Below are 14,365 nucleotides of genomic sequence, written 5' to 3'. Positions count from 1 at the left end.
GAGTGTATTTATATGATTTTGGAATTAGTTTGGTACTTCATGCTGACAGTTTCATTCATGGGGACATCTGTTCTTGTTTTCAGTCAATCACAGCTAAGCCCTTTTAAGAGGCTAATCTCCAACACTTGTAAAACTGCAGATTTGATGGTGAAATTTTAAACGACTGAACAGCCCCAGCAAAGTTATTATTTTTTGCAGACCACAAAATGACTTTAAAATCATCTGAATTAGCAGTTCCAAAATCATAGATCTTATAGCACAACTTCATTCATACAGATTCAATAATAAATTTCCATAACCTGCTACTTGCAGTCTATGTAGATTTTTCAATTAATTTGTCTACAAATCTATTTGTAGAAATGGGGGGATCAATTCATGAAGAAAAGACCTTGAGTTGAGTTTCATCAAATTTTCAGGACCTCAAGATATTGAACACGCTATGAAATGACTGATGATGATAGCAAGCAAAAAAAATGCATTGTGCCAATTTCCACACTGTGAAAGACTTGGAGAGTGTGTCATTGATGTCACACTGGCTTTATAATAATGCCTTTCAGTTATCACATCACAGGGTTTACCCCAGCATTCATGGGGAATATCACAGACACTATAAAATAAAACAGCCAGTCAAGCAGTGTAATTTTAGGATTTTGCACCGTAGATATAGAAGGTCAGATCGTTCAGGTTGTTTCACATAGGTATAGATAAAGTCTAATCTGATTGTAGTGTACTATTGTAGTGCTGAAATACATTAAAAAGGTAAATGGTAATCTCCATGTGGAAATTTCTCCATCTGGGATAGATTCAAGTAATATATAGGGAAGTTATATACTTGTTTCATCACTCAATTTGACTGTTAATTGATTGATGTATAATATACTGTAGTAACATCACTTTATTAACAGAATTTATTTTTACTCTTCACACATTGCAAAGAAGGAGGGCAGCTTAAAATCATTCTGTCCTCGTTTTGTTTTTAAACAAAAATCCTGAAACCAAGGCTTGTGTGTCATAGAAATTGTCTGTTCCTGGTTTGACGGAAGGGCAAGCCATATATTTTTTTAAGACAAAAGAAAAATCTTCAGAATCCAGAAATGTAAACACAACTACTTACATTACAAAGTGTGTTATTAAAAAGTTGTTTTGCACAATTCCTAGTTTTAATAGTCCAATATTAGACTTGTACTCGCAATGCAAATATTGTTGTTGGTTACCACCAATTACCACTCGTTTTCCCCAGCCAGAAAGATTTAAGTCATTTAGACATTATTATTGCTGTGTTTGCATTAAATACCTCAAGAAGGGATCAATATAGTCCTAGAAGACTTCACTGATTTGCATATATCTTGTCCAGGCAATTGAAGGCTCTGTATTGAGAATCATGGCAAATCAATCAATTTGTTTTTAGGAAAATGTGGTGAATCTGGCAAATTTGGATTTCAAATGATCCAAACATCTCTACCTACTTGTATTCAAGTGTTGAGTACTCCAGTTTTTTACATGTACTGAAGTGGCCAGAGAATGTTACATACTATACATAGACTGTCTTATGTACAATGCATATCCTTCCCATAACACTGTAAGTAGGAGTTAAATTTTGTGGTTTTGTAATGATTAGTTTGGCCAAGTGTGATTTTGAAACCATAAACACTGGTGACACATGTGATGTGATGACAATGTGTTCCCTCACAGTACGTGATATAGTGTGGTGGTGGAGATGATGAGCAAGGAAGCAGGAAAAGCAATTCTAGTTATAGATGGTTGTTAGTGTTGAGTGAGTATGTTCTGTACGAGTACGCTCGGGCCGAGCTCCAAGTATTTATACCTGCTCCATGATAAGGTTATATTGCTCCCCGTGTGCATGATTTGCAACTGTTTGGCAGCTTTATTACATGTGAGGAATGTGTAAGAAGTAGACATGCCTCCCATGTAATAAAACTGTCAAACAGTTGCAAATCATGCACACGGGAGTGATTCAAGCATATCACCGAGCAACTATAAATACTCTACTCGGTGTTCGGCCCGAGCGTACTCGGTGAAAGGGTTAACAGAACATACTCGCTCAACACTAATGGTTATACATGGCAGCATTTTACATTTCTTCATAATTATGATCTCATAATCATACACATCCATTTTAGCAAAATACATCTTAAGTACTGCTGCAGCTACTTTTCTAAAGGCTCACATGAGGCATAACACATAATTCCTTCTAGAAAATCTTCCTCAAAAGGTTGGCACCCTGAAATCCACCACTGAATCAGGGTGACCTTGTCCAGCCCTCAATTTTTGTTACAAACTTTGATCCCGTTTGGGCCTCTCACAGCTTCTCATTAAGATGTACTCAATTCCAGGATAAAGCTTTTACTTCTCTATGTGGATTCCTGTCTGGTGGAATTCGCTTTCTGTCTGGCTGATGATCACTGTGCAGTAACTATAGGCATTTTGGTATACTATACCTTTACAGACCCTTATGTTGCTGAAGACCACCCTGTGCTTCTCAGTAGATTCTAACCATTTCTTATCCAAAATCTCTTCAGCTAGCATTAATTTTAACAGTACACTTATAAATTAATGAAGCAACTGATAAATGCATCAACATAATAATTTACAATTGTCATATGATCTTCAGGGGGTGCTGATCATTTTTCAACTCCCCTACAGTTTTAACACTTCCTTTACCTGTTTATACATAGTATAGGGAAGTATAGACACCAGGAAGTAATTGCTGCTAATAAGGAGAGTCTGGGGGTCAAAGTTTTTAGGAATCTGGAGGATTCTCTTTTTTTGTTGCAAAGAGATTAATAAGACATAAGGGCTAGAAAAGATAATGCAGGGAAATTATTAAGATAAATCTACCAGAATTCTGAAGCAATTTGTGTAAAAAAAACCCTGTCTTTCATGACCTGTGCAACATTTATTATGTGTTTTAGGCACTTTCTATACATTGTCCAACAAGGGGATTGGTCTCTTTGAAAAGCGATGTCATCTAACTTGCAAAACAGAGCAAAAAAAATGGATAAAAATGTTGTTATAAAATTCTGGCACAAAGTTAGCCAACTAATAGGTACTGCAAACTCAGATTAGCCCGTCTAACCACTATGAACCCTTATAATACTGTTTAGTCTAGATTTCAGTCTTTGATATTAGACTGTTTTGATAAATATGCCCCAATATGTGCCTTGGCTGATGTGCACACAACAGACAATGTCTCCAAGAAAACCAAAACTAAGTGATTTTTCAACTGCTTTTATATGTTTCATCCATTTACAAACTTCTGTGTATTTCCTTTGTAATTTCTTTTCCATTTAAAGAAGATTTGTTAACAAGCCAAAAGTAGCCTGCTTGTTCTTATTACAGTTATATGAAAAAGTTTGGGCACCCCTATTAATCTTAAGCTTAATGTTTTATAAAAATTTGTGTTTTTGCAACAGCTATTTCAGTATGATATATGTAATAACTGTTGGACACAGTAATGTTTCTGCCTTGAAATGAGGTTTATTGTACTAACAGAAAATGTGCAATCTGCATTCAAACAAAATTTGACAGGTGCATAAGTATGGGCACCTCACCAGAAAAGTGACATTAATATTTAGTAGATCCTCCTTTTGCAAAAATAACAGCCTCTAGTCGCTTCCTGTAGCTTTTAATGAGTTCCTGGATCCTGGATGAAGGTATTTTTGACCATTCCTCTTTACAAAACAATTCCAGTTCAGTTAAGTTTGATGGTCGCCGAGCATGGACAACCCTCTTCAAATGATCCCACAGATGTTCAATGATATTCAGGTCTGGGGACTGGGATAGCCATTCCAGAACATTGTAATTGTTCCTCTGCATGAATGCCTGAGTAGATTTGGAGCGGTGTTTTGGATCATTGTCTTGCTGAAAGATCCATCCCCTGCGTAACTTCAACTTTGTCACTGATTCTTGAACATTATTGTCAAGAATATGCTGATACTGAGTGGAATCCATGCGTCCCTCAACTTTAACAAGATTCCCGGTGCCGGCATTGGCCACACAGCCCCAAAGCGTGATGGAACCTCCACAAAATTTTACTGTGGGTAGCAAGTGTTTTTCTTGGAATGCTGTGTTTTTTTGCCGCCATGCATAACGCCTTTTTGTATGACCAAACAACTCAATCTTGGTTTCATCAGTCCACAGGACCTTCTTCCAAAAAGAAATTGGCTTCTCCAAATGTGCTTTTGCATATCTCAGCCGACTCTGTTTGTGGCGTGCTTGCAGAAACGGCTTCTTTCGCATCACTCTCCCATACAGCTTCTCCTTGTGCAAAGTGCGTTGTATAGTTGACCGATGCACAGTGACATCATCTGCAGCAAGTTGATGCTGCAGCTCTCTGGAGGTGGTCTGAGGATTGTCCTTGACTGATCTCACCATTCTTCTTCTCTGCCTTTCTGATGTTTTTCTTGGCCTGCCACTTCTGGCCTTAACAAGAACTGTCCCTGTGTTCTTCCATTTCCTTACTATGTTCCTCACCGTGGAAACTGACAGGTTAAATCTCTGAGACAGCTTTTTGTATCCTTCCCCTGAACAACTATGTTGAATAATCTTTGTTTTCAGATCATTTGACAGTTGTTTTGAGGAGCCTATGATGCCACTCTTCAGAGGAGATTCAAACAGGAGAACAACTTGCAAGTGGCCACTTTAAGTAGCTTTTCTCATGATTGCATACACCTGGCTATGAAGTTCAAAGCTCAATGAGGTTACAAAACCAAAATAAGTGCTTTAGTAAGTCAGTAAAAAGTAGGTAGGAGTATTTAAAACAAGAAAATGATAAGGGTGCCCATACTTATGCACCTGTCAATTTTTGTTTGAATGCAGATTGCACATTTTCTGTTAGTACAAAAAACCTCATTTCAAGGCAGAAACATTACTGTGTCCAACAGTTATTACATATATCAAACTGAAATAGCTGTTGCAAAAACACCAATTTTTATAAAACATTAAGCTTAAGATTAATAGGGGTGCCCAAACTTTTTCATATAACTGTATATTCCCACTGCACCTTGAGTATTCAGATTTATTTTTAAAATTCACCAAACGGACCCAGAGATTTATTTCATTTCATTTAGTGCACCCAAAATGTTAATACTTAAGGTCTGTACTGAATGGTCTATTAAAAAAAAAAACTATCAGTTTTCCTTAATAGCGCTAATAATATGGAACACAGGTCAAACAAGCACCGGTCATAGTTTCTATGATGAGAATTTTAAGCATTTTTTTGAGTATTTTCATGCACAGATAATGCAAAATATATTACATTAGTAGCAAAGTATATGGGATTAACATAAATCTCATGCCGACTGCACTTTTTTATATTGCAGAAACTGACCTGTGGTGCGACTTTCAAGTCTGCAGCAGATAAATATCCCTTACAGCAAATATGCGTTTTCACCATAGACTTGAACGAGTTGTTGAAAATCCACATATAAAAAACACATATGCATTATATTAACACTTTCATTTTTGAAAGACTTTTTACTTTGTTGCATTTTTTTCAAGACCTGCTTAAAGGTTTATATTTGATCTTCTTTTACTTTATAATGTTTCCCAGGAGATGATAAGTCCTCTTCCAAGAGGTAAAGCTGCTGGGGAGAAAAGTCAATGTGACCATGCCTAAAACCCATTCATTCTGGCTTGAAGACAGGATGCATTATCTTAAGTATGTCCAAAATTCTGCTTTTGGGCTGTTGTCTTCCGGTTTCCAGAGTGTTTGCAATAAAGTTGGGTGTACTTTTCTCAGCTTCATCAGTACATGTCCCAAAATATATTAGATGATTACGTTGTATGCTTCTGAACCTAGGAGATAATGGTGGGTGAGCAGTATTTTGTAAGGGCTTGAAATAATACTTCCTATTTTAATGACTATCAATCAAGGCAGATTGGGTAGGTTTTTGAACAGAGTTATTGGGACACTTCTCTTAAGCATCTCTACCTGCTTGAAATCTACATATATAATGTTCAGGGATTAAAACGTACCTTTCCATCAATCCTTTGGATATTAAATGTGGTAAATTAACTGGTAATGGTGGTGGTCATAAAATCAGCTCACAAGTCACTTTTAATGAATTTTATCAAAAAGGGTTAAAATTCATATAATGACAGATGCATAATCTATCTTTATACAGGTTAGAACTCTAGTTTTCTAAATGTTTAGCTGTAAAACCACTCTTTTCTCAGCATAAAATCAGCAGCCACAACTAGAGGAAGAGAAATGAAAAGACTTGTGCTACTCTTTTTTACTAGCTTTAAAATCAGTGGACAGTACGTTCTATCTAGTTTGTGTATTTTAAAGCAAAGTTGAGATTGCTTACAATCTATAGATTATTTACCAGACTTTATCGCCTAACTATACCTCTCATTAAACTACAAGGCTAAGGCTACAAACGCGACACTAAAATCACTGTGACACACTGCAAAATCGGACATAATGATTTCCTATGATGCTACGTTGCGACCTGAAACATACTGAGATACAGAGTTGCAAATGTTTAGAAATATGTTGGATTTTCTGTCACTGGTTGCAATATGAATGCGATACCCTTAGCACAGACTTCAATGCTGTTTTACAAAACCAAAGCTGTAAAATAGCGGTGTGACAGCAAGTTACAGACCAGTTGTTCCAATGTTTTTGTCGCGTGTCGCGTGAGAATTGCAGTTGGCGACACATGCACCCTCAATGTCACAGAGAAGTATTTAATATTCATATTAACATGTCATTGAATTAAATTGGAGCTTGCCATTTTATAAAATGTAGAAAATTGTTTTGTTCACTTCATCTAATGTTCTGGAGCTCTGCTATCTCTATATAATATGTGATTTAAAAACCAATCCAGAATGATTCCATTTGTTGCATGAAAACTTGAATGATTATCACACTCCTAACCTTCTGCTTTTGTAGATAAAAGAATCAATTTTTTATTTAAAAAAAAAATCATTGCCATTATATGCAGGCTGCAAAATGGACCTTAACTTTAAGATAACAGCTTTGTAATCCTTCTACCAACACAATGGCATTGAGTTTCTGAAGGCATCCTTTTTAAGTGTCATATTAAACACTCTATAAGCATTCTTATCATAAGTCTTGTTCATTGTAATATAATAATACAGAATGTCAAATGTAAAAATGAGCGCTAAATATTTTTTTAGTACATTGAAGAAAAGTGCCAGATGATGGTGTTGGTACATGAAAAAGAATGATGACTTTTGGCACTCTCATGGTCTTTCTTCCTTTCTTTCCCTTAATGCTGTTGTTCTTTTGTCTTTTATTCTTAAAGGGAATGTGTCATCATGTCTACTCTTTAATAGTGTTGAGCCACCCCCGTAGTGTTCGAGTTCGGTTCGGTTCGTCGAACACCCGTGTGTTCGCCGAAACTGTTCGTCGAATTGTTCGTCGAACACCTTCGAACACCGTTAAAACCAATGGCAGGCAAACAAAAACACATAGAAACACATAGAAAACACCTTCAAAGGTGTCCAAAAGCTGACAAACTGCTCAGAAGACACAACTAACACATGGAAAAGTGACAAGTACATATAGTCATGCGAAAAGAAAAGAGGTGGAGGAGTAAAAGGAGGGGGAGACACAGATATAGGCATGTCATGCCCTTCTAAAATCCAAAAAGTGAGAAGCCGACACGGCCAGTCCGCTCCTGCCCGTGCCACCTCCGTGTCGCCGGGTTTGTGCCAGAGCTGCGGTGAACCCTGACGGCCAGCCCCCCTCTCCCAATACTGGTGCCTGTCCGCTGGTGGGTCGAGCGAGCCCCCCTGTGGTGGAGGCAGCTCTAAGCTTTTAATTTAAATTGTCTCTCTAATTTGAATGAATACACTTTAAATCCATTTACAAGGATCTATTGGAGGGCAAGTCTCATGCCAGCAGCCGCGTAATTCCAGCTCCAGTAGCGTCCACTAAAGCTGCTGCAGTTAAAAAGCTTTTATAAGGATCGAGCTCGGCTGTCCACCGCAAGGCATCCTACTGCCAGTCCCAGCCCCTATGCCTTGGGGTGCCTCCTGATGCTCTTCACTGAGTATCCCGTGGTCCCGAAGCATTTCCTTTGAAAAAATTAAAGTGTCCAAACTACAGGTGGTGTAGCTTGCTTAACAGCCGGGATAATCCGCTGACTAGCAGACACTGCTACTAGGCACAAAATATTTCCTGGGCTAGATGCAGTTAAAAATTTGTAATTAGATACTCTCGTTGGATGCTGAGAAAGCATTCCATAGAGTCTCCTGGCACGCCATATATGATTCTCTTAAAAAGCTTGGGGTAGGGGTCTAGGGGACCCTTTTATAGCCAAAATCACGGCCCTGTATCGCAATACGTCACCTAGGCTGAATATAAATGGAACTGTAGCACCCTGAGGGCTCGGTTGCTACAGAGGTATTGCACCTCACCCAGAGGTGTGATCTCTCACTCTCAGGTAAGGATGGAGTGTGGATCAGGACCCGACACCTGCATGCATTACACCACATTGCCGTGGGGCAGGGCGACCAATATGCCCCCCTGAGATGGGCACGACAGTCCCTGTCCCTGGCTGGAGTGGGGGGAGGGAACACTGAGGAAGGGGAACCCTGTAGTGCAGGAGCAGGGAGGAAGCAGTTCCTGGGTGCATTGAGAAGGGAGTGTAAAAGGTGGGCACCATCTTAGTTCAGTGCAGAGAAGTCTGAGCAGAAGTGACAGGGAGCAGGGGCTCTGCATGAGCTCTGCTCCGGAGGCGGGCCTAGTAACAGAGGCCCAGGCCTGGAAGAGGGAGAAGGAAGGAAGAGGAGCGGAGAAGGCTCCAGAAACGAAGAACGAAGGGATCCCAGGGGTGCGGACGGGCGAGTCGCCACCGCACGCCCGAATCCACCTGCGTGGAGGGGTCAGGCCAAAGGGGGAGACCGGTCCCCCGAAACTAGTGGAGGCAGGAAATGACCCTCAGCTAGAAACCGGAGGCTGTGACAATATATGTGCCGCAGCCCCTCGCTACACCCGCTAGGAAGGCACCACATAGGGTCAGGGAAACTGGCGCCAAGTTTACCAAGAGGAGGCCCGAGGCAGCCGGACAGAAGGGTTGGTAAGAAAGGCCAGACAAAGGACACACAAAGGGGGACTTGTGAAGCGCTCCAAAGTTATCTGGGAGTTGTCTGAGACCCTCACCTGGTGAGCACAGTACGACGTGGGCAGCTGTTACCTGCAGACGTGGTCTGGATAATAAGAACTGTGAGTAAAGGCCCTGGACTGCATCACTGACTCCGTGTCTTTACTGCTGCTGCCCTGCACCATCACCCCCATCCTCCGCATACACTGCCCTGAGGCTATACTCCTCCCGTGGGGAGTTATGACACGCTCTGCTGCACCCACAACACCAGCCTCAGCGGTCTGCCCTACAGCGGCGGTTCACTCTGACCGCAATCCACGCGTGGCGTAGTGCGACATTTAAACATCAAAACCACATAAATAGTTCCGCCACTGGTTTGACCGCCCTGAGCCACGGAACCGGGTCGCCGCCATGGAGACTACAACCACCAGCATCCACCAAAAAGGGTCCGGCTCCGGGTGTCCCAAGGCCCAAGGGGTGCATCAGAACATTTTCATCACCTTTCACAATCACCAATGGGACAAGGCAGGGATGTCCTCTGTCCCCTCTCTTATACATCCTAGTGACGGAGCACCTGCTCTCATCAATTCGCCATAACCCCAATATTAGGTGGATTGAGGTGGGAGGCACCGAGTACAAGTGTTCTTTATTTGCTAATGATGTCCTAGTATATATCACTCAATCACATATGTCCATCCATGCTGTTATGGCTGAAATAGATCACTTTGTTACATGGTCAAATTTTAAAATCAATGCAGCGAAATCTGAGGCCCTCGATGTCTCCCTCCTGAAATCCATACAGGATTCCATCCAGTCCAACTTTCCCTTTGCCTGGCCCTCACAGGGTATCAAACACTTAGGAATTCCTATTCATAGAGACCTCTCCCATCTATGTTATCTTAATTTTGGGCCCTTTATTGAACAACTCCATACAGACCACGGTTGGCAAGTTAGAACTGTAAGATTCACTACGTGAACCACTGGTGTTTTGTGGAAAAGCACATGTACACTGTGTTCCAAATTATTATGCAAAAAGTGTTTAGGAGTGATAAGGGAAGAATTTGTTTGTTTGTCAGTTAAACTCATTGATGGTGATGTGTGTCAGGGCTCTTTATATCACTGTAAGTAATTGCAGACACCTGTGATAATTAGTTTGGCAGGTGTGTCCAATGAAAGGCAAGACTACTTAAGAAGGCTGTCCCACATTATTAAGCAGCCTACATTTTCTGCCAAAATGGGAAAGAAAAAGGATGTGTCGGCTGCTGAGAAGCAACAAATTGTGGAGTGTTTAGGTCAAGGCATGACTACAATCAACATTGTGCGATGATCAGGATGAAGTGTCTTGGCAATCAAGAAGTATGTAGCTGATTCACAGTACACACGTGTGCGTGCTGATAAGGGCAAATTGAGGACTCTTTCCTACAGGCAATTATGTCAGGTTAAAAGAGCAGCTGCAAAAAAGCCTTGTCATAGCAGCAGACAAGTTTTTGAAGCTGCTGGTGCCTCCAACGTCCCCAGAAAAACAAGATGCAGGGTCCTTCAGAGGTTTGCAGCTGTGCATACGCCATCCTGTCGACCTCCTCTATCCACTTCACACAAGCAGAAACGGCTCCAGTGGGCCAAACATTACATGAAGACTGATTTCAAAACTGTTTTGTTCACGGATGAGTGCCGTGCAACGCTCGATGGTCCAGATGGATGGAGTTGAGGATGGCTGGTTGATGGACACCCCACGCAAACACGGCTACAGCGCCAACAAGGAGGAGGTGGAGTAATGTTTTGGGCTGGAATCATGGGGAGAGAGATTGTCGGCCCCTTTAGGATCCCTGAAGGGGTAAAGATGAACTTCACAATGTATGTGGAGTTTCTCAAACAGCACTTCCTGCCATGGTTCAAGAAGAAGAACAGTGTATTCCACAGCAAGATCATTTTTATGCATGATAATGCACCATCTCATGCTGCACATAAAACATCTGCATCTCTGGCTGATATGGGCATAAAAGGGGACAAACTTATGGTGTGACCCCCATGCTCCCCTGACCTCTACCCCATTTAGAACCTCTGGAGCATCATCAAAAGGAGTGTCTATGATGGCGGGAGGCAGTTCACATCTAAGCAACAGCTCTGGGAGGGTATTCTGTCCTCATGCAAAACAATTGAAGCAGAAACCATCCAAAACCTGACAAATTCAATGGACGAGAGAGTTCAGAAGCTCCTTTCGAGCAAGGGGTCCTATGTGAAAATGTAACATCACCTAGAATAAAGTTTTGAGTTGAAAACTGTTTGATTTCAGTTTCTAAAAACTTGCTAATGCTTATAATTTCAAAAATGAACATTTTTTTGGTCTTTATTAAAATGAAAAGGTTGATCAAAAAGTTTGGGGGATCTAAGAGTGTGGCAACCCAGTAGTCAGGATTACTTCAAATTCTGACAATATGAGGGTCATGTTGCAGGTAGTGCAGCAAGAAGGCACTTATGTGTCTTGCGCATCTCGGAGCCCCAAAATTATTTTCCGGGCTAGATGCAGCTAAAAATTATCATTAATTTTAAATCTGGTGGAGCTTAGTATAGATGGCCTAATAGAATCAGTGCTGCACACTGCTACAAAGCCCAAATTATTTTCCAGCCAAGGTACAGATAAACATGATTAGAAATTTTAAATCTGGTGGCGCTTAGTATAGATGGCCTAATTGTAGCAGTGTGCAGTACTGATTCTAAGCCCAAATTATTTTCCAGCCAAGATACAGATAAACATGATTAGTAATTTGAAAGCTTAAAACGGTTGGTGAGGTGATTTTAACCAATCATCAAGCTTTTACTCTCCCCAGGATGACACAGGGGTAGAAAAGTCATTTCGGATCCATGATTTGTTCATCTTTATGAACGTGAGTCTGTCTACATTATCAGTGGAGAGCCGCGTGCGCTTATCTGTCAGCACACCACCAGCAGCGCTGAACACACGTTCAGACAGAACGCTGGCTGCGGGGCATGACAAGATCTCCAAGGCGTAAGTGGCTAGCTCCGGCCAATTATCCAGATTGGAAGCCCAAAAAGAGCAAGGGTCCAGTGACACAGTCATGGCTTCAATGTTTACTTTGAGATACTCCTGTACCATCGTCTCTTGGCGTTGACTATGTGTCAGACTTCTTGTCTCCTGTGGCCTTGCAAAGGATGGGCTAAAAAAGTGGTGAAATGATTCCGCAAAATTGATGTTACCAGCAGATACTGTGGTTCTGTTACGGTTTGAGTGCTGAGCACTCGACGGTCCCACGGTTGGCAAGTTGGAACTGTGAGATTCACTACGTGCACCACTGGTGTTTTGTGGAAAAGCACATGTAAGATTCTGCAACAGTCTCTGCTGATACTCCTGCATGCGTGCATCCCTTTCTATGGCAGGAATAATTTCTGCAAATTTACTTTTGTACCGGGGATCTAACAGTGTGGCATCCCAGTAGTCAGGATTATTTCTAATTCTAACAATTCGAGGGTCATGTTGCAGGTAGTGCAGCAAGAAGGCACTCATGTGTGTTGCGCATCCAGGAGCACCAAGTCCCTGTTGTGTTGGTGGCGAGGTAACATTCATGCTTCCTTCCTCTGTCCTCTCCCCCCAACCTCGCACAACAGAAATGTGATCAAGGTCTCCCTCATCTGATGAGTCTTCCATCAGTTCGTCCTCCACTTCTTCCTGGGCTCCTGCACCTTCCTCACTAGTTTGGCTGCTACCATGCGCCCTGGTAAAACCATCTCCCCCACCCTCACATGCCTGCCGCCTTGGTGCTGCCGACCGTCTGGACCTTGCAGATGTTAGCCCTTCCGCATACAACTCCTCCTCCTCTACTTCCTTCACCTCCTCTTGTGCCACCACCTGACTCCGAATTCTGTTTAACATGTGCTCCAGCATGTAAATCACCGGAATAGTCATGCTGATTATGGCATCGTCAGCACTAAACATCTTCGTCGCCATTTCAAAACTGTGCAGAAGGGTGCATAGGTCCCTGATCTGAGACCACTCCTCCAGCGTGATTTGCCCCACCTCTGGATCTCGTTGGCCCAGGCTATACGTCAGAACGTATTGCACCAGGGCTTGTCGGTGCTGCCACAGTCGCTGCAACATGTGCAGAGTTGAATTCCACTGGGTAGGCACATCGCATTTTAGCCGGTGAAGTGGCAGGCCCAACAACTTCTGTAGAGATGTAAGTCGCTGAGCTGCGGGATGCGAACGGCGGAAGTGAGCACACAGCGACCGTGCCCTCTGCAGAAGGCCATCTAGTCTGGGATAGTGGGCTAAAAATTGCTGGACAACCAGGTTCAACACGTGAGCCATACAAGGCACGTGTGTGACATTGCCCCGGCGAAGGGCCGCACCCAGGTTTGCAGCATTGTCGCACACGGCCTTCCCTGGTTTCAGGTCCAGTGGAGACAACCATTCATGAAATTGGTTCTCCAGAGCTTACCACAACTCCTCAGCTGTGTGACTCACATTTCCCAAACATTTCAAAGTAAAAACCGCCTGATGACGTTGAGCCCTACTGCCAGCATAGTAAGGAGGTGTGCAGGATCCCTTCTGCGCAGTTAGAAAGCTTGTGGCATGACCAGACAGGCTTTGGGTGCAGGTGGAGGACCGAGAGGAGGTTGAGGAGGCAGAAGCAGTGGAGGAACTTTGAGATAAAGAGGATTGACGCACAACTCGTGGGGACGGCAAGACTTGGACAGCAGCCCTTGTCCTGCTGTCACCATAGTTAACCAGTGCCCAGTCAGCGACATGTAACGCCCCTGTCCATGCCTACTCGTCCAAATGTCTGTGTTGAAATGCACCCTGTCACACACAGAGTTTCTCAAAGAAGCGGTGATGTTGTGTGCGACATGCTGGTGGAGCGCAGGCACACCTTTCTTTGAGAAGTAGTGCCGACTGGGCATCTGGTACTGGGGCACTGCGACAGACATAAGGTCTCGAAAATCCTCTGTGTCCACCAAGCGGAAAGGCAGCATTTCTGTAGCCAAGAGCTTGCAGATGGTGAAATTCAACCTCTTAGCTTTCTCATGGCTAGGAGGAAATGGTCTTTTACTTGTCCACATCTGAGGGACCGAGGGCTGGCTATTGTGCTTAGACGGGGTTGATAAGGGTGTCCCCGGCAAACTGCCAGTCTGTGAGGAAGATGCAGGCGGACATGTTAGGTTGCCTTGATCCAAAGGTGGTGCTATCGATGTCGGACAGCGCTCAACACCAGCTGGTGTTACCACCTCCAAAGAAAATGATGACCTGCCAA

At 42.6% G+C, this 14,365-nt stretch overlaps 1 protein-coding gene across 3 annotated transcripts in view; it reads right to left on the bottom strand.

Moving 5' to 3' along the window:
• Window positions 1-14,365, bottom strand: part of KCNT2 (potassium sodium-activated channel subfamily T member 2) — a 1,642,055-nt gene that overhangs the window by 1,098,776 nt on the left and 528,914 nt on the right. The gene's annotated exons all lie outside the window — the stretch shown is intronic.

The sequence above is a fragment of the Phyllobates terribilis genome, unplaced genomic scaffold, assembly GCF_046119375.1.
Source record: "Phyllobates terribilis strain yellow unplaced genomic scaffold, ASM4611937v1 Scaffold_8__6_contigs__length_399053987, whole genome shotgun sequence".
Taxonomy (NCBI): Eukaryota; Metazoa; Chordata; class Amphibia; order Anura; family Dendrobatidae; genus Phyllobates; species Phyllobates terribilis.
This window is presented reverse-complemented; position numbering and strand designations above follow the sequence as displayed.